Genomic DNA, 20,488 nt, shown 5'->3' with positions numbered 1-20,488 from the left:
GATCACCACACAGAAGCCGTCCGGAATCTGTCTGGACATGCCTTCTCCTGGATCAGAAGAATGGCAAGCCCCATACGCTTTTTCCACCAGCTGCGCCAATACAAGAAAGGCATCATCTAGCTACCCGGCGTAATGCCTTATACAAGGTTGCACGGGGCACTACGGACGACACATTGCAAAACGTGCACAGCAGTGGCTTCTGTTTTAAGAGCAGCGGGTCAGCCTTCATGCTCGGTCTGTTAGACATTGTGCATCTCCATGTGTATCTATGTATGTCTGTGCGCGTGTAAGTGCCCATACGGAAAACCAAAGGAAGAACAAGGAATGCTTAGAAAAGAGCCTAGTTCAGTTAACTGCCCTCTGACATCCCCCAGCTCTGCCTCTGAACCTCTGCTGCCTACAAAATCACACTCCAGGCTGTAGTCTTCAAAGGGTACAGAGTGCTCCACATACAGTAGTTTGCGCTCAGCAATGCAATGATTTGTAATTTCAATGTGCTTTTATCATTCTTCTTGCCATCACAGATTTTACAGCCTGCAAGGAACCTCTCTAGTTTGACCGTTTGTGGGGTAAGCAGAACACCCTTCTTCACAGGATAATGTGATAATAGAATATCTTCACTTTTAGTAGTGGTTTTCTTCTCCTGTTGTTTAACACTGAACAGAGAAGCTGTTGAAAGAAGGCAAGCAAACAAGACAGACAATAGGACGGATAAATTTCACCTAAGCATTCATCAGCCCATTTGCTTGAATGAGAGGAGAAGCAAGGCAAAGAAGAGAGGAAAGAGCATCACATTTTTGCCTAAGCACACGGATGAAAGGTAGGCTTTATAAACCTAAATTCTTTACAGCTTCCAACAAGCACAAGGCTTGTTTTTGCAACAGTGGTGCTCAGTTTTAAATTGTTTGCCCTAAACTGGAGATTTACTTTCTAGGATATCTAAATGCTGCTAAAGTGGCAACTGAGAGTCTGGAGAGGTCTGAGTACAGATCAGTTAAGAGGACTCTCCCTCATTCAGTCATAAAAATAAAGTGTTAATGTACAGGGTAGGGACTGCACTTTGTTTTGTCTTTGTACTCTGCCTAGCACAGGGTGGTCTTAGTTCCTCAACCCAAGGGTTTAAAGGCAGGAAAAAAAAAAATCAAATCACCAATAAACAGTGGATACTAAGGCAGATAAATGGGGGACTGGAACCATTTGTTAAATAAGCATGACTAAGGCCAACAGAATTAGCATCTACAGGACTTCCCATCTGCTACAAAATAATTATGAGGGGCAGGATTAAAATGTGAATGATCGAGAAAACTTCATGGGAATTCAAGAAAGACCTCGATGTATTCAGGGGGAGATAATAGCTCTGCAATTCAGTTGCATCTCTCATTAAACATTGTTAAAAACTCCATGAAAGGGAAATTAAGTTAACTGAATTTAAATCAGCTAATAAATATTCTTTTGGACACTCTTTTCCCAGCAAAAGTGTAAAAAGGGATGATGCCAGTAGTGTATTATTAATGTTAAAAACTTGACCCTAAAAACAGCAAAAGAAAGAGGAATTTACTGTACATGAGTATGATAAGCATAAATCTTGCACGTTGTTCCTGGCTGGGACCATTCTTCAAATTAAATCTTCTGGTAAACTTTGAGAAATCCTTGATGACTGTAACAAGGTATATACAGTGCTGTAGATGGGAAAAAATTAACTTCTAACCTCCATTAGTATTTTCTGTCCTGTCTGGATAATCGCAGACAATTCTGGTAGTCATACAAACACACACTTAAGCCTGACTATCCCCAGGAAATTGTTTAGTAATGATAAATGAACGAAAGTCATGCAGAATAAAATGGAAAATTGACTCATGCTGGAATTATACACTACAGAATTAATTTGGGAAGCATGCTGTAATGCCAAATTTGATCCATGCAAGCAAATCTCAAGTTTTGGACAACATCTGGCTTCTTATCTGAACTTTCCAATAGGCTTCTCAGTTATACAAAACTGGCTTGGATATTTTATGAGAACAAGCTCTCTCCCAGATTTTCCAATACTTCCTATCTTCAGGGATGCCAGAATTACCACAAGAATGTCTTTTTCCTGGCACTTTGAATTGGACTGATTCAGACCTCACTGATAGGATACACTACAGGATAATTTATACCAGGAACGATGCTTTATTTAGGAGTGGAGGTTTTGTTATGCCCAGCCAACCCAATCATCTGTTTAGTCTGATAACCTGCTGACAGTGGCCTTTGCCTAGTGCTGCAGAGCAAAAATTTAAAAAATTTAAGAAAAACCCAAACCAAAAAAAACCCCACCACAAAAAACAGCAAAACAAGCAAAACCATGACCACAAAGTCATGGTAACCACCAGTGGAGCAGTCAGGAGTGAATCAAGACTCTCTGTATGTAATCATTAGTGCACGTACTTTAAAAAGTAATTGATAGTATAAACCCAAGTCACACCTATAAACTAATGCAGACAGCAGTGGGTGTTCCTCTTACAGGGACAATTGGATGTGAAATTAATTTAGTCAATGGAATCAATGAAAATCACCAATTCAACCAGTTTGCTGGCATTTCTCTAGATCGAGATATAAATAGTTAATCAAAGGAAGAGAAGAGGCCCTCCATTCTTCCTGGAGAAAGCCCTGAAAGAGTATTTTACAGAAAGAAAAAATAATGTAGCGGCAAAAAGAAAACCAGCAGTACTGGCTTACAGAGGGGCTGGATGAGCACATCCGAGCTGGGTTAATGCACTTTCTGGAAGACTGCTTAACTTCTCTCAGCTTTCTGATTTCCTTTGCAGTCAAGACAACGAGATGTCATAGTTTCTTTTCTTCTGGCCTTCCACTTTAAATGTACAATGTAGGAAGTAAAAACCTGGTACCAAGTCACCAGATGAGGAAATTTTGGGGCTCAAGTTACAGTTAATTAAAGGAGAGTCATCCTTACGCCAGTGCTGTAAATGTTTGTCAATGTTTTCCCTGCCTGCCCGCCAATAAACCATTCATGCTGAAGATAGCCAAACTGTCTCCAATTTTTAAAGCAGCCACTATGAATCAGAATAAAAATATTCCTCCCTATCCAGCAACAACATACCATCTTGGAGCACCTGTAACTCCACCTGTTCTGCAGTAAGAGCGTGTCTAATTTATATAAACTCTGGTTTATTCTGGGATACAACAAGAAATCCAGTGGAGAAAAGATTGTATGTCAAGACAGGAAACCATCCGGGAGAGGTACATTATCGTACTATCGTACATCATACTATTCAGTGGTCTCTTTAATCAGACTTTTCCTGAACTGACCCACCTCGTATCTGAAGAGAGGTACAGGACAGTATCAATAGTATACAGTAACACCATGAAACTAATTCAGTTCAAAATTGCAACCTCTTTATATTCTTGGAACCACATTCTAAAAAATACTAAAAAATAAGAAATCCCAAAGAAATTTATTAAATCCAAACATAAGCAAATATGAGATCTTGGACTGAAGAACTGCTGGAGCTGATCCAAAGCAGCAGTCTCTCCCCCGACTGCCGTGCGTTTTGGATCATGTCCCTCGGCCCTTCTAATCTGTTTATGCATCACCTACGACTTCAGCAGAGCTGCACGCCCCGTTGAAGTTGCTCCTCACATTTCAGCAAGTACGCAATGTTGTGTCTTTTACAGGACTCAGCAAAGGAAGAGGTAACTACTGTCCAAGAATACCCTTTTTTTGTTTTCCTGCTAATAACGGCTGGAACTTAAAGCAGGAAAACACCCTGAGCCTGTTGCTTTCTAGCTTTTCCTCTAGAGGAGAATTCAACATGGGTCCAAGGACACCAAATAACAGAGTCACTGTAAACTGAGCAATATTTCTAGCCTGCCCTGCTGTGCTCACCACAGGAGCGTCTTCCATCACATCCCTCCTCCCATCCTCACTCCCTGCGTGAGCAGAAAGGCATATGAGATGCTATAGCATTTGTTTTACGGAATAACGGCATGCATTTTAGCTGCCAGCAAGGTAAGCATTCATCTATTGCCTGGATCACAGGCTCCTATGAGCTAAAGATGGAATAAGATCTATTAATTCATCCAGTCCATCTCCCTCCCTATCAGCATCTAATCCAAGTTAGCAGAGAATGATCCTGTCCCTTCCAGCAGACCACACAGGGGAGTTCAGAAGTTGACTCCCAGCAGAGGAGTTGGCCTGCTAACTGAAGAGCCTTGTTTCTAAAACCTCCACCCTAATCCCCAGGCACTTTTCAGCCAGGGGAGATGTGACCCTGAGCTGCCAGCCCTGCAGAACATCTTCCAGGGCTCTCTATGAGCTTTACAAAACTCCAACCACCAACGCTACCAGCATTTTTCATGGAAGATTATTTAGCTTCATTCCATCAAGAAGCTTTTCTTGGTGTTCAAGCTACCTTCTCTTTTGCAGCCCATTAAGTCTAGTTGCACCCTCTTGCAAAGGCTAAGTGATTATCTCTTGAGTACCCACACCTGAAATTGTTGCTATCTTTGCTTCTTAGATAATCTATCTATATTAAGCATTTTTAATCATTCCTCAGAAATCAGTCCCTTTGCTCTCCTGATCAGCTCTTTCCCTTCCCTCTCAAACTTTCAAAGGGCAGGTGTCCTATATTGAAGCCAGGGAGCCAGATGCATCCACACTGCACACGTAAAGCCTGTTATTCTTCCATTCATAACCAGGATATCACGGACAACTGAGCTGCCTTGTATTACTGCTTCACTGCAGCAACCATGCCCGACCACAGGCCCTTGATTTGTTCCAGCCCTGTGACTTTGCGTGTGCTCTTTCACACCCGATACACACGTTAACCTATCATTCATTTTATTTTCCTGTTTCTATCCCTCGGTCTCCTCAGATTGTTCTGCACTGTCGGTCTGTCTGCAGAGGGACGGTTCATTGCCAACTACTACAGACATCCAAGTTTTACACGTGAAAAGGTAAAACCCACCGATGTCTTCTGATGGCTTTTATGTTCCTTCCTCGGTTGTCATCATCCTGGCTTCTACATCACACCACCACCGAGCATCAATACGTTTTATTCTTGTACAGGAGATGCATCACCAAGTTCCCCAAAAGAGCTGCTGCTTTGTCTGCTCCTACAAGCAGCATAAAGGGTACCTCCCTGGTGATACCCAATACCTTTCAGATCACAACTGCACCCTGAACTGCTTGTCAGCCTCCCAAGCAGAATGAATTTCAGCCTGAGCGACGCAAAGGCGTATATTGTGGCTAGGTGATGGGCAGGAAGGGATTTGGGTTCCTCTGAGTCTTCCAGCAGTCACAGGGTAATGTGACAGAAAGTAAACATATTTCAAGTGAAAATAGCTCAGAATAAAATTGATGTCCCACTTTTTTCCTGCACCTGTCTTTGTTTCAGATCCATAATCATTACAAGAAACAATCTTCAACTCAGTTGTCCGAGCAAGGGAATGCCCGGCGTCGTTATGTGGCGTTTTCCGAGTTAGCCATCAGGTTTCGTTTAGCATTCTGCACCGGTCCTACAGTTTCGCTTGCCTGAAAATTTTAAATGCAAATGTATTTGCAGGGTGGCATGAGAGAACAGTATCAGAATTTTACCTCACACAACAGCTCCTCGCTTGGCTCCATCTGACTCCCTTTTCCTCCCTGCCACGTACACAGATTTTGCAGCTACTAAGAAAAAGGCTTAAACAAGAAAATCTTTACCTATTATTTTTCCTATTGAAAGACTTTCCGTGGCCTTTCTGCTTCAACAGACCTAAACCACAGTTTAAATAATGCTTTAAAGTCACCTACGACTCCAACTTGAGACGTAGAGCAGGCAAGCAATTTCTTCGATAGCAGGGAACAGTACTTAATTCAAATCATCCCCATACAGTATTTTCCATCTTCCAAGGGCTAGTTATGCACTAGCCACTATTACCCACTGTTTTCTCCACACCCCAAACTCGCCAGTCTTATCCTAAGAAATCGGGGGGAAAGCAAACGCCACCGAAAGGACGTGCATCTGGACAAGCATTTGTCATTTACTTCTGTTCTTTGTGCTCAGCGTCAATGAGTCCTGGGCCACAGATGTAGGCAGATAATTACCAGCTCTCAGAATTCAACCAGTTCCTTGAGAGGCTGCGGCCAGGGCTATCGGAAAGGCAAATTTTTCATTGACCTTAATGTGAAGGCATTTTTCTAACAGTGATGTTGAAACACTTCAAACACTGTTAAATGATCAGAACCAGACCTCAGTGCTTTCTCTCTGGCGCAAGGATGCTCTTGCCCATGCGTGGGACCAAACCACTTGTGTAAATCTATAGACACAACCTGAATGTAGCTCAGCAGTTTGCGCTGAGCTACACGAGATCAGAATACATTCCGGAAATTATAGTGCCACTATTGTGCAGCAAAAAAGCTCCAATTTTCCCTTTAAAGAACAGCTTTTGGTTTGCATTTGTGGTTTATTATCAAACACACATGCAAGAGTGATACTTTAAAGGAAAACAAAGAAGTAGGCCAGAAGGTCAGCCAGTACGAATGGTCAGAGCCTCCAGCTCTGGACCAATCTACCTTGTTGTAGTTAATATCTATTACAATATTTAACTCTATTGTTGAGACGGGAAATACTATTTTTAGCCATTACCTATTATTTTTGTTCAAAGATGAAGTGCCACTTACAGTTCTATTACCGATCCTGCATTTTATCATGTGTATTTATGAAGCTGTTCATTAATCCTGCTGGCTTCTACATTAATAAAAAAAAATTGAAGTAATTTTATTGGCTTGCTTTATTGTGGCTACATTTTACAACTATAATTCTATCTGCCATAAAAATTAAAAGGAAATGCCTCTAGAATGGAAATGGGGAGAGGTATGACTGTAACCCAAGGATCAGATTTTTTGAAGTGCTCAGGGCTTGATTTTCTTAAGTGTCAAAAGACTCAGAACTTGGCTTACACAGACACATTTCCCTCAAGGTCCCTCAAAGAACTTTGGATACAAAAGTTTGAGAACTAACAAGAATTAACTGAAAATCTAGAAATTCACTCTGGAGCCTAAACACAAGCCTAGGAGTGTTCAAAATCTGGCTCTGTCTTGGGTGACGAGTACTTTTGGAAATTCCTCTTACACTGTCTGCTTTGCAGTGTCTTTTTTACTGCATATCCACTGGGAACATGTCTTAATTCCATATTCCTTCCAGAGTCTTCCCCTAATTAGATTATTAATGAGAAAAAGAAAGATGAAGCATTAAGTCATTCAATCAATGCTGTATATTATAAATACGAAATCCCTGCCAATACATGTTTCATAGTAAGTCACGTATTAATAGACTACCATAGAGAAACTAGAGTTACGTGCAGTATTCATCTGACTCCTAGAACTAAGTCTTAGATATGCTATTCCTTGGCTACGGGAGAAGTTATGAACAAGGAAGAGTTTTGCTAGGCAGCACCACAGCTCTACATCCAACTACGCACTAGCTGCCAAGTGCGTCCATTATTCTATAGCTGGCCTATATTGAACTATTTCTTTTATTCAAATCGTAAGAAAGCTGCCTAATCATCACCTGCTATTCCTCTCTTTCCTAAAAGCAAATAGGTGCGCGAGACAGAAGAAGTGAAAAGCATTTATTTTAAATGAAGCATCAAAATTTAGTTTTAGACCTATCTTTCCATTATTAATCAACATGCTGGCAAATGCAAATACCCATTGTTTCCTGTAATTTAAAATGAAATGCTTAAAAGTACCCTGGCTGGAAACGATAAACATTAGAAAAGCTAAATCGCTTCCTCAATCCTTTTTCTAAGGCTGTCTCTCTTGTTGCTTCTACAATATTAAAACACTGGCATACATCCAACTTAATGTATTCTTGACGAAAACGAAGACACCAGACCTCTACCAACGATCACTTATGAGCTGCCAAAATTAACAGCAACTGCAGGCGCGCACACACACACGAACTGAAACGGACAAGCCCATCTTCTGCAAAAGCTATCAGAGATTATACACTTCAGGGTGGAAACATGCAAAATCATTCTGGGGAAAAAAAAAATTAAAATCTTACTCAAGCATATAGATCTTACTTGCGTGAATAAGGCTTACAGCAGGTCAACCCACAGGAATCACATTTAGAGTCAACTCCAGTTACCTGAGAGAGCTATTTCAGACTGTAAAAGAAAGGAGATGAGTGTCTGCACAAACACTAATTTAACATTCACGTAGTGTGCAAAAACTGCGAGCCCGAGGTCTAGAATTAGCAGAAATCATCTACACGGCTACGAGGGCTGTATTTTATCGCACTTCACAGGAATACACAAAGCCGGGAGCCCCCCTTAGACCACGGAGACCGTTTCTCTGCAGGCTGACCTGTCTCACTGGAAGCCCCCGACTTCCCACCGCCGCACGGCCCTTGGGCGGCAAGAGGGGTCCCCGGAGCCGCTCCCAAGCCCCCAGCTGCCAGGGGACACGCCGCACCCCCCCGCAGGCGCCGTGTACGCTGGGGGAGCGGGGGGGGGGGTGGACGGGAAGAGACCCACTTTCCCTTCCCCGATTTCCCGGGGCGAGCCCCAGGCTGGGCACAGACCCGGCGGCGGCAGCGCCCGGTCCCTCCAGACCGCGCCGCCGGGGGTGCGCAGCCCCCGCCGCCCGCAGGTGCCGGCCCCGCCGCCCCCCACTCACCGTGCGCGACCCCGGCCGCCGCCGGGGGAAGGAGCCGGAGGCCCAGCCCGGCCGGTGGGATGGGAGGGAGGGGGTGGTCCGGCGGCGCCGCAAAGGAGAGCGGCTGGCGCTGCCGCCCGGGGCAGCGGCGCGATGCACAATGCGCGGCCGCGGGAGCCGCGCCGGCAGGGCGGGGGCGGGGCGGGGCGGGGCGGGGCGGGGCGGAGAGAGCCGGGGGGTGGGGGGGCACGGCGCCCGCCTCGCCGCCGGGAGGGGCAGCGGCGGGAGGGAGCCAAGGGGAAAACAAAACCTCAAAAACCCCAAATCCACCAAGCCCCACCCCGGCCGCGGACCGGCGGGGAGCCCCGAGCCCTTCTCCCCGCTGCGACTCCGCCTGTCTCTGTCCCCGGCCCGGCTCCGCAGTCCCCTCCCCGCCCGGGGACGGAGGGGGGGCCCCTTCCGCGGCGGGGTCCCTCGGCGCCGGGTCGGGCTCTGCCCCCGCGGCCTCTCGCCAAGCCGTACCCCGGCGCGGCCCCAGCGTGTTTATCGGCAGCCCCTTCCCTCCCCGCCCGCTGCCTCTCGGTGGGCAGGGTCCCCCCCGGCCCCCGCCGCCCGGGAGCGGGGCTCGGCGGCCCGCGCCGGTGCCGGCTGATAGCTGAGCGGCGGCCGGTTTGGGGTAGCTCAGCGCTGAGCTTGTTCGTGCAGCCTCCGAGTTGTTTTGCGGAACAACCGCCGAGGCGAAGCCTGGCTGATGAGCCCCCTCTCTGCTCCAGCGAGCTGCCGGATTGCGGCTGCCGAAGGGGAAGAAAAGGGACTAGTACGTTTAATTCCTACGAGAAGGGTGCAGATTGAGGCAGGAGTTTGATGGAGGCAGGAGTACAAACGAGCCTGTCCACGGGTGTCAAGCGAAGGTGTCGTTTCTCGAGGAGAGCCAGTGCTGCTCCAGGCGCTGCGGTGCCGGAGGAGCTGGCAGCCCCCTGGGAAGCATCGCGCCTTGAGCCAGGCATCGGCACAAGGGCTCCCATGCGCAGAGGTCCCGGGCGAGGGTTTCGCCGGAGCATGAAATCCTGCACAGGGAGAGGCTGGCTGGCCGAAGCTTGCTTTATGGCTGTGTATCAATCAAAACCTGTGGCTTCGCCCGGTCTGTAGTTGGTAGTTTTGATCTGAGTTATGGAATTTAAAGTACACCCTGCAGGGATTTAAACCGAAGGAAGTTTTATACGAATCAATTCCACCACAAGTTTCAGCCACATCAAATCACAGCTCATTTGGGGTATCTGGCAGGCACGCTACTTTGGTTTCCTACCCGCTTCAGCTGTCCCGCCAGAGGGAATGACAGTGCCAAGAAGCTGACTCAAATGAGGGCTGCGTTAATGCCACAGCATCGTGTCACAGTACCGTAGGCTTCAAAATATGTGGTCTTCTGATCTCAGAAGGGGCTGCTCATGCTTCACTTTCTTCCCATGTCAGTGGAAGCTGGACATCGGCGACTTACTATATTGATTCGATCCAGTATGCGTTCAGACTATAGTTACTTTGAATGGTTACACTAGATGAAGGAATCTGAGAGGAGAAAGTAAGGAGGACCCCTTTGTATGATCCTTTGGGGTGATCAGGGCAAATTGGTACACTTTAAAAGCAATTAATAAAGTACACCATTGCCTATTTTCTGACTGCAAAGGCAACAGCAGCAGTGCATGAGTTTTCACTGGGTATTTATACCTGCAGAATTCGTGGTGTCCTTTGCGATTAAATGGTGAAACAATCAAGTTCATGACTAAGTAGTCCAAGAGTCATGTAACCTATAAAACTATACTCCTGCATAGAAGAAAGCCGTGATTTCTCATTAGCTTAACTGACCCAGAAATCTGGGGCAGACAACTTTGCCCTTCTAAACTTGTGGTGGAGGAATGAAAAGAATGTCCCTGATTGCCTGTGTCCCTGAATGCAAAGAAGAGTTAATCTTAGGATCAGGGAGCAGTTTCTTCTCCAGATCTGGCATTTTTTTTCAAACAGTAGGTCTTCAGGACAAATTAAAGCCCTTGAAGAGACATTTTCATCACTGTTTTCTTTTAAGTTGTCTCCATTTTAGAAAATCTAAACAGAATGATTAAAACACAATTAATTAACATGCAAAGGAACTTGAGTTAGGTCTTTGATCCCTAAGTGTTACAGAATCACTGTTAAACGATGCTTTTTTTGGTAGGAACTGGTATCTGAATTTGTCATCAGAAGCCTCAAATACATTCATTTTTTTATTTAACAAAGCAAAAACCTACAGGTTACATTCTCTCTGGAAGTTTCCTGAAAGCTTTGCTTTAAAAACTACATACTCCCTAGCAAGCATAAAAATGAGAGCATCGGTACTTACAATTGATTTCAATGATGACTACCAGGATCATAGCTACAGCCGAATGAGCAACCTCTCTGCACCCCTCCACAGCCCAGCTGACTTCCATCAAAACTAACATGGGCACAAAACTCCTTCTGTTAGGAACCTCTTACAGGATCAGAGCCTCATTTTGCAGTATTAATTTGTGATTACTCTAGGTAGGTGAAACACCACCCTGATATGGCGTCTTGGTGTGAGAAATATTTAGTTATGCTTGGTTTTCAGAAAAGGAAAAAATACCAAAGTATTCAAATTAATCTCAGTGCCAGATGGAGTAACATCTGTCAGAATACGCTCAAATACTTTGCTAACAGCCAAACGCATCCAGTTGCTTCAGAAAAAAACCCACGTCACTAGCAACATCTTCCTACTAAGGTCTAATCTGTATACTTACACTTTTTACTAGTATAAGTACAAGAGATGATGGGCAGAGTTTAGTACAGCATAGCTACGCTGGCACCAGTTCTAACACGGAGACAGCAATAGTTCAGAGAAAGTGTCGACTGATTTTATTGCTCTCCATCAGTTTGATACTGATGTAAGTGCAGCAAGAAGCAGACTAGGAGTGTTATAACTGTAGTCAGCCCAGGTGCCCAGGGCAACAAAGCAGTCTGGTGTAGAGTTATCTGTACATAGGAAGCAATTGCTAATTTTTCCCCCGTCTTAAAAGACACAGCCAGAGAGAAAGCAAGCCCCCTTCAGTACCTGTATAAAACTAGAAATGATCAACCAAAGCATGTCCAGAAAGGCAGCAGAAGCCAAATCAACAGGTAGCTCAGCCCCATTCTCTGTTTCAGTTCCTCCCTTCCCAGAGCCAGTTTTAGATTCTTGTCCGAAAACGTGCTTCCAGCAAAACAGGGGGTACGTGGAGGCAGCCGGCTGGGGTGCTGACACAGGAGGATCCCCCTCACCGCTCTTCACCTCCTCACAAAGATGGCTTTGCTAGCAGGCTGCGTGCGAGAGCTGGCAGGGCACCCTCACACTGCAAAAGCCCAAACTGCTGCCTTGCACATGCAGGTACGCTCTTGGTCGGTTGTCGAGGGAGGCAGAAGTCTGTACAGCCGGAGTAGGAGGCTTCTCTACCTGAAGGAGCTTGTCTAGCAGAGGGTCTGCGCTAAGCAGCAAGGTAATTATGCCTCACAGGAGGGGCCAGGTCTTGGGGGCTATCCTACTGACAAGACCTCATCTAATTTCCATCTTGCTTCGTTTTCCTGCACTAGGTGACCAAAGGGAGCAGCAGCATCACACACAAATAGACCGAGATGTGGTTAGAACCAGCAGCAGCTTTTAAACTAGATTACCAGATTTATGAGCTCCATTTCCCTCCCGCGGGTGCTGTCACCAAGGAGACTTGATTAGATGGCAAAAATCAGCTGGAATATTTGCAAGGAGCTGGGCCACCCCTGCCAGCAATGTTAATCACCAGGGCAGCCTGAGCTGCAGCAGCAAAGGCTGAGACGAGCAGCAAGAGCAGCCTGCATAAGCCACGCTGAGCCAGGCTGCCAAGCTCCGAGACAGCTCTGTGAGAAATGCAGTCATCCACATGTAGTTGGAGACTCTGGTGCTCATATTCTCAGGCTGCCAAAGAGACGGGAGATTGGTAAAGTTAATTTTAAACCTAGATATGCTGAGGTGGCATGTTTTTTAGATGTCTCAGCTATGGCAGCAGAAAGAATATGTAGGGCTTTTGGAAATGTAGGGCATTAGCTGTTAGCACTTTTTTTTGGTGCCCTCAGCAGTTCACAGTTATCAAAACAAAGGCAAACCTCTTGCCTCCTGAAGTAAAAGCTGCACAACAAAGTTGTGGATGGAAGGAAATTCACACTAGAACAAGCACAGGAAACCACAGTGCTGCAGAAAGGATGAGTTAATGGAAAAAGGTTGCCCTGATACCGGGTAAAGGCTGTGGAAAACTACCAGCTCACACTGTCAAAGACTATGACTGCTGGAGTGTGTCCTCAGTTAAGCCATAGCATACCCACTCCAGGCAACTTCATTCCACAGATATTACTGGAGGCTGAAATTTCCCTCCATCTGCAAGAACAATACTTCGCCAACCATTTTTCTAAACAGTGAAGTGAGCACAGAGAAAGCTCAGTTTTCACCAGCTGGTTAAAATTAATATGAGGCTGGATTTACTTTATTGCACACAGTTATGGGTTTTGTGTGCGCACTTGTTTTACGTGTCCCTGCTGTTGCATCTCCTCAAATTACACAAGGGAGTGTTGTCAGAGGAGTTGAGGATGGGAAGCTCAGGGGAAGTGGAAATGAACCATAATCACAAAATTTTAAATAGGGCTTGTAGTACAAAGGTACAGTTGCAGACAGTGGAAAAGGAAACCTACCTAGGCAACCAAGGCGCAGGTAGATGATTAAATCGCTTTCTCAGCTATGGGACAGCTGGGATAAAGACCTCTAACTTCTGATTCTTAATGGAGCCACAAGCTATGAAGGAAGCCAAGGTCCTAAGTGGCCCAGAAATGGGATGCTTCTCTCAGCCTTCTTCCCACACCCCTTTCTCTAGCCACAAAGTAGTTACCACCTATTTAACTTAGCGTGGGAAGCCTTTTCTTTATTGTTTCTTGGCTAGTGAAATTGTTCACTGTAGATGTCTTTTCATCTGAAAAAGAAAGATCTTCTCTGATTAAGGATGCCCTCAGGCAACCATATCTTACCTTTTTTTTTATGAGCTTGTTGGTTTTTCCTATTAGCCTTAGATAAAGCGAGTATTTAGGAACAGAGTGGAATCTGATTTACAACATAAGGGATGATAATTTGTTTTTCTGTAGTGTCTTTTACCCAAGAATACCAAATGCTTCACTAACATTAATTAATTAGCTCTCAAAGCGTCTAGTTAAGACGTTGGTAGTTATTTTGCAAAATAGCTGCAATAGGTAAAACACCAAAATACCTATAACAGTACTTAACACCAAAAGAGATTAAAAGCAGGTATGAGCTGCTGAAGGGCATGTAGCAAATCAGCGATGTACCACTGGTATGTCTTAGACATCCTATATTCCATCTCATGTTGCTTCTTGGTGGTCCAGGAGCTTTCCAACCTCAAGGTACCTCCAAGTGTTCTGGTAAGTTAAAGGTAAGTACAGCAGTAGATGGCTGCCACCAAGAATTCAGCATACACAAACAGGTTTGAACACCAGAACACCATTTTTTATTTTGGAGTTGTTTTGGCCAACATTGGAGGACATAAGAAATAAACCAGAGGTTTCAACTTGACAGCAGAGAAGGAAAAGGAATTGCAGTTTAGCTGACATTTCAAAACCCAGCATCTTTGATGATGCAATTCAGTGCAACGTCAGCCCTGAGCACAATTACTGGTAGCAGTACCACAGTACTCTGCAGAGATGCCTGCTGGGATCTCTGCTCTCTTTGCACTTAGCATTGCTCAAACACACTCAGGTGAAGTCTGTCAGGAGCCCGCAGTCCCAAACCCACCATCCCAGAGACAAGATGATTATGAACCACAGAGTAGAGAGAGACACTATGCTTCCTCCTGGTTTTGTCTCATCTTGTAAACCAATCAGGATTGGGTAATTTTCAAATGAAGCTTTCATTGGGAAGAGAGTCTCAAATCCAGACTGAAACTTTTGATTCAAATCAGTGAGGCTGCCCTGAGAATACACGATGCACCTGAGGACTGAAAATGCTTGTCCAGGATGCCAGGGACCCAAGTTCCTGCTTTGGTTCAAATGTTGAATTTGCAGGCGGGTCTCCCACAGCTCCTGCAGCAGCAAAACTACAACTGTGACTTTGGCTGCTCGAGGAAGAACCTGTCTGTCTTGTCTTTGGAACTATTTAATTTGGTGTGAATTGTTCAGTGTGAACCAGGCAAAGAAACAGGCTCTTGCCCAGTGACCTTCCTGTTGGACATCAGGGAACTCCACAGTGATGACATGAATCGTGGAAGTGCCTCCATCCCTAACACATGAGATCCACCAGCAAAAGCAATCTATCAAAGAAGCTATTGCTGCCCTCTCACCCTATTCCCACCCCTATTGGCAAGGGCTGCGGAGAGGCTCACTCTCCCTTACCGTGTAACAGGGCTGCAGACACCGCTGTCCCCTCCCGTCCCTCCATTTCTCAAACCTTCCTCGTGCTCCGCATAGGTCTAGACTGCCCCTGCCTCTCGCTGGTCGGCAGGTACTAGGACTCTCCCAGCTACGTGGAGTATCTGATGACTTCCTCAAAGTAGAACAGCTCTAACAAGAAAAAAAAAGACAATATTTTGAATCTTGAAGAGTGCTGCAGGAAGTAAAAACTGTTTCTGCACTGCTCTGCTGCAGGTGCTGGCAGGGAATGATGCAGGTGGTTTCTTGATATCATGCTCTTGCCCTTCTGAATCAGTAACTCGCTCTGGTCCAGGGAACTAGGTTATAGGACTTCTCTGGCCATCCTTTCTGAGATTTTAGGTCATTAATAAATTGGGACCGCTGTTTATCTCACCACTGGATCCAATTCAACAATTCCTTCTGTGATGCCATGTAGCACATTTGCCTTGCTACTAAGCAGTTGCCATACTCCATGCCAGTGCTGGCTGCATTTCCCTGATTGCAAAAGTGATTCCTATATCTCATAATATCATTAAAAGTTTAAGTGCTAAGGGTCTTTTGTCAAAGAAGAGATGCTGCAAAATTATCATGATTAAATTTCTCAGGACAATGAGACAATCAGAAGTGAGTGTGAAATGACACAGACTTTAAGGAAAAATGTTTGGCTAAAGAACCCACATGTATCATTTACAGTGATTTCAGGTTCTTACAAAGATATTTTCATTTTAATATTTTTCACTTTATATTTTCTGATGTGTTTAAACAAGTTGTTTATTAAGGAAGAGCCTCAGCAGTGTAAGAGAGTGTTTTCTTTAAGTACTGTTTTTAATACCCTGAAGATCAAACTCACAGTAGTCCTATGTAACAGATTTTAAATATTAATAGCAGCACACTAGTAATGCTTTAGGGAATAATAATATCTTCTTTAAAATCCATATACCAAAATGACTTTAATAAATAACATTACAAAGCTGATGCTAGACTAGAAGTAATAAAATTTAATTCATACATATTTGCTCCCTTATACCCACTGTTGCAATGGTTCTTTCAAAGACGTTACCATTACCATAAAAATATCTGAAATTTCTGTCAAACTCCAACAGCATATCCTATTTGTCTTTGCACAGCCACTGCTGTTTCCAAATAAAAAAGTTTGATCTCTTTTGAGGTATCCAGATACATTGCTTGCATAATGACTGGCTGCCCAGGTCTGTTTAGATCTGCTCCATTTCATTTATACTTTGGCTAATGCTTGTTTGCAGCACCCGTAGCTGACCTTTCTCCAACAGCAAATACAAATTAACTCATATCTTACGTATTTGTGGGTTAGGAGTTTCTTGAGTTTAAACTGCTGGCCTCTACTGGCTACATAAGGAAGCAGGGCATCATTACAGACACCTTTGTACAGCTCACTTTGGGAGAGAGGAGCAATAGAGGTAGACTGAGAAAATTCCAGCTATCTTGAGCATTCTCTCTTGCTGGGAACAGCTGAAGACTTTGGGAGTCGTACAAAACAGTGTCAGGAGGTAGTTTGCTACTCAGTCAAGATCCAAAGTCTGCAGGTTTTGTATTTTCAAAAGGTCAAGTGGCATATCCATGTGGATAGGTACATACACGGGTATGTAGCATTCCTGCTTAAAGGACATCTTTTCTATCATGAGCAACTCGGCTCCCTGGTCAAAACCATCACGACATTTCTGAAGAACAGCTCTATGGAAGAGAGACCTACCAAGAAATATCCATGATCAAGGAGCAATCTACAGTCATTAAGGAGTTTTTCTTGTTGATGCCTTGGAGAGACAATTCAAGGAAATTTAAAAGAGAATAACAGTTAGCAATATGGAAAGATGAACAATCTGTGCAAATAACTGGAAGAAAGGCTTGCATGCCACACTGCCTATGTAACTCAAGTCCTTTGGAGAACGCCTTTGCTCTGATAAGGCCATTATCAGGCAGGCAAAACATACAGGGGTACAAGTATAATAATCCCTCCTGCTTTCATCTAAACTGGGGTTTTCAATCTCTTTAGCTGTGCAATTGTAAAGCCTTCCAAGTGACTCTACAGCCTCCTACGTGCCAAATGTAAGCCCACTTGCCCGCAGGATGGCTTTTTTGTTTGTACCTTTTGGGTGGACCCCTTATAATTAGAGACACTCAGGAGCCCATGAAAAAAAAAGAGTAAAAGGCACAGATTTAAAAGGCTGCCCCTCAGGAGCAGCTGGAAGCCCACTGCATGGAACACACAGAAAAACAAGGTAGAAAAGCATACTAAGAGCAACAGTCATGAATGAACGAGGGGGGAGGAAGCAGCACTAGAGAGTTTGCTGGCTCCTAACTGCTCCGACAATGAAAATCCTCTGTGTACTCCTCAGGAATATGTTGCCCCTGCCACTGAAGGAACATTACCTGCCATTCACACAAAAGCAAGGTGTCTTCCAAAGAGCAGTTAGAGCTTTTTTCCCCTGCACTAGAGATGTTATCTATGTCACATGCTGCGGTTCCTGCTCTAATAAATACCTTTGCTTAATGAATAATATGTAGGGGAAGATTCCATGATGTAAAAGACTGGTTAGACCAGCTACAAACCCACTGAAGAGTTTCAGACTGATATTGTATAACATTTTTCAAGTTCAGCTGCGCACTGATGATGCTTTTTTCCTGTGGGAGGTACCTATTTTCCTTTACTGTGCTTCTTTCTCACATGGACAGTATGGACTTAATATACACCAGCATGTTTTTGAATACTGGGCAGAAAAGAGCTTCCTCCTCCCCAAGAAATTTTCCTCTGCCTTTGCCAAATCATAAGGCCAGTGATAAGTCTAAACCCAGAGAGGGGGATGGAGGGTCTGGAGCACCAGAGGCAAATCTTGTAGCTCTGCTGACTCAGAGAAGCAGGGGAAGATGTGCTTCTGCCTGGGCTCAGGGCAGGTTCAGTCCATACGGAGCTGTGGAGAAGGAAAGGGAGAACAGAGCCACTGAACCAACCTTTGGAGAGGTTCAACATGCACTCCTGCCTCATGGGGTTTGATTTGCTGGCCAGCATCTGAGAGAGGAAATATGGCTAAGGCATCCACCTGGCCTATCTGGGGCAGCACAAGAGCAGTACACCTCATCTGCCAAGGTCAGAGAAAAGAAATGCTCCTTTTCCCTCTTCAGAGATTCTCCCAGCAGCCTCAGCCCAGAGCGAGACCATTAATGTGCATCATACAGTCACACAGTGCAAGACAGTTCCTGCCCCAAGGGGTGCCAGTGGAACAGAGACAGGCAGAAAAAAGAGCCCACACAAGGAAGTGTTCTTCTTTCCATCACACTCTTCATCTGACAACTAGTCCTGCCAGTGCCCTCTACCCCTCAGGGCACAGGAAAGCATAACCTACCCCAAAACATTGCAAAACTTGAAGATACATTTTGGGGAGGCAGTTTCTCAGTGTTAGAGATGTACAATACCCTGATGAAGGAGCGAATTGAAGTGTCAACTGCTCTGCAAAGATGAAGTCCCTCCACCCAGGCAGAGGCAGCCCAACCATGCACCTCAGAGCAGATCTGCAGAGACCAGGCACAGAGGATGGAAAAGCACCTTATCTTCATGGTGATCTGATGATTCAGTCTTAGGATTTTCTGTTAAGTCTGGTAACATGAGAACAAAGTGTCATTTACTACTATGATGATTCAATTCAAATCAGGTCAGATTGCTAACTAATTTTATGAAAACCACCAGATTGTGTGATGGGATCCCAGACTAGCCCAAACTTTGATACAAATCTGTCAAGACCTTTTCTTTCACAGGGAGCTCCTCAAAGACAACCTAGAAGGCATTCAAATTTAGAAAGAGCCAGTCTTTATTAGACCAAAAACCTGACTTGTTGACTTTTTAGATCAGAAGATGCCAAGTGACTAGGTAAGACAGTAGGTAAGACAGAGGAGTAGTTTAACAGGCTTATAAACAAGTCTCCCCCTGCCCATTGTATCCTAGAAAGGCAAGCCATTGCTCTCAAGCTATATTTTGGAGTTTTTCAGTGGGTTGCAACTATCTGCAGAGCCCCCTCAACTCTAAGAAGTTTTCTCTTACATCAGCACAAACCTCAAACAGTGCTCGCTGATTCTCTCAGACATATGAAGTCTCTCGCTTCCTCGCTGCGCTGCAAGTTGCTGCCTTGCTAAAGCCTTGCTGCTGCTTCCTCTGATCCACCCAGTAATCTGGATGTCTCTCTCCTTTGGGCAGATTCAATTGCTCCCTAAGGGAACAAGCATCCCTTCTCCTTCCAGAGGCCTCTTCACCCAGCTTCTCTCTTCTTACAGGGAGATAATCTACGAAACGAGAACAAGCAAGATAGATACTGTCTGTCACATAGCCAGCACTGTTAGTCAGCAAATGGCAATTAATATTTGTTACTCTGAACTGTGCTAGGTGATCCGGTGACACGACTTCAATTCCCAGCCTTTGCTTGCGGTAGTTACGCAGGCGCCCCGGTGCAAAGTCCTGCTCACAGGACCAGCACCGAGCAACTCGCTTTCCAGCCTTATTAGGACACACAGGCAGGCTAGAGGGGTGCGTGCGGTGAGGGATCAGCCATCGGGTCCGCAGGGCAAGAACAACTGATCTGCTGCAGATGAAGATAAAAAGAGATAGACGTCATCAGATCCTCCCACAAGCTAGACTTCAGTAAATCTGAAGAGGAACTTCAGCATGCAAAACTTGGAAAGAGGACATTTCTAAAGAAAGCCACTTGCTCTGACAGTATCTTGGGGGTGGTAGGTGTGAGATTCACAGTGTTGAGACACTGAATTTGTCAAAAGATTGGGAAGATGCTTTAGCCAAGAAGCCCCAACAAATATCTGTTGGGAACAGACTTCTTGTCAGATCTGATTGAAGCTATCAAAGGAGTCAACTAAAATACATGTATTCAAAAGTAAAAGAACACAAGACTTACTCTATTAGATCTTGTTTTCTGTTATGTTGGGCATCAGAGAAGGCTGCAGAATCAAACACCAGCACAATCCTTGTTTTTTTCAAGAGGTTGCATAATGGTCAATCATAGTGTGTATGTGTGTTATGCATGCCAAAGTAATTGTCAACAAAAGCCTGATGACTGAAGGAGTAAAGAACAGGCTCTTCCTTGTTCCGCCAACAGTTCAAGATTTTAGTACTTTTTCCATTTTTCCAAAAAGCAGTTTTTTAACCTATGCTGTACTTGTACATGAGGAAATAATTCTCACCCAGGCAGCCACATCTTTCCCAACTCTTAACTACACTATGAAGATCTGTGGAGCACCACCATGATAACTGCAAAGCTGTTCCACATATACATGTGCCGTGCTGTCTCATGTTGAAACTGAGACCAACCAGAGCGGTCAGGAATTCTCCAGTCTGTGTCCCCAGAAAAGCAC

At 44.8% G+C, this 20,488-nt stretch overlaps 1 protein-coding gene across 3 annotated transcripts in view; it reads right to left on the bottom strand.

Annotated features, from left to right (window-relative positions):
* PRR5 (proline rich 5) overlaps nucleotides 1–8,763 on the bottom strand; it is a 91,685-nt gene extending 82,922 nt beyond the window's left edge. Inside the window, exons 1-2 of one of the 3 annotated variants that reach the window (XM_076344109.1) lie at nucleotides 8,663–8,763; nucleotides 8,068–8,151 (exon numbers count right to left, since the gene is read on the bottom strand). The gene's annotated coding sequence lies outside the window, so the exon portion shown is untranslated. The remainder of the gene's footprint in view (nucleotides 1–8,067; nucleotides 8,152–8,662) is intronic. The other 2 variants (XM_076344128.1, XM_076344119.1) reach the window with 2 other exon arrangements.
* Nucleotides 8,764–20,488: the final 11,725 nt, after the last annotated feature.

Source organism: Aptenodytes patagonicus, chromosome 1 (genome assembly GCF_965638725.1).
Source record: "Aptenodytes patagonicus chromosome 1, bAptPat1.pri.cur, whole genome shotgun sequence".
NCBI lineage: Eukaryota > Metazoa > Chordata > Aves > Sphenisciformes > Spheniscidae > Aptenodytes > Aptenodytes patagonicus.
Note: the sequence above shows the minus strand (reverse complement) of the source record. Positions and strands in the feature narration are given on the sequence as shown.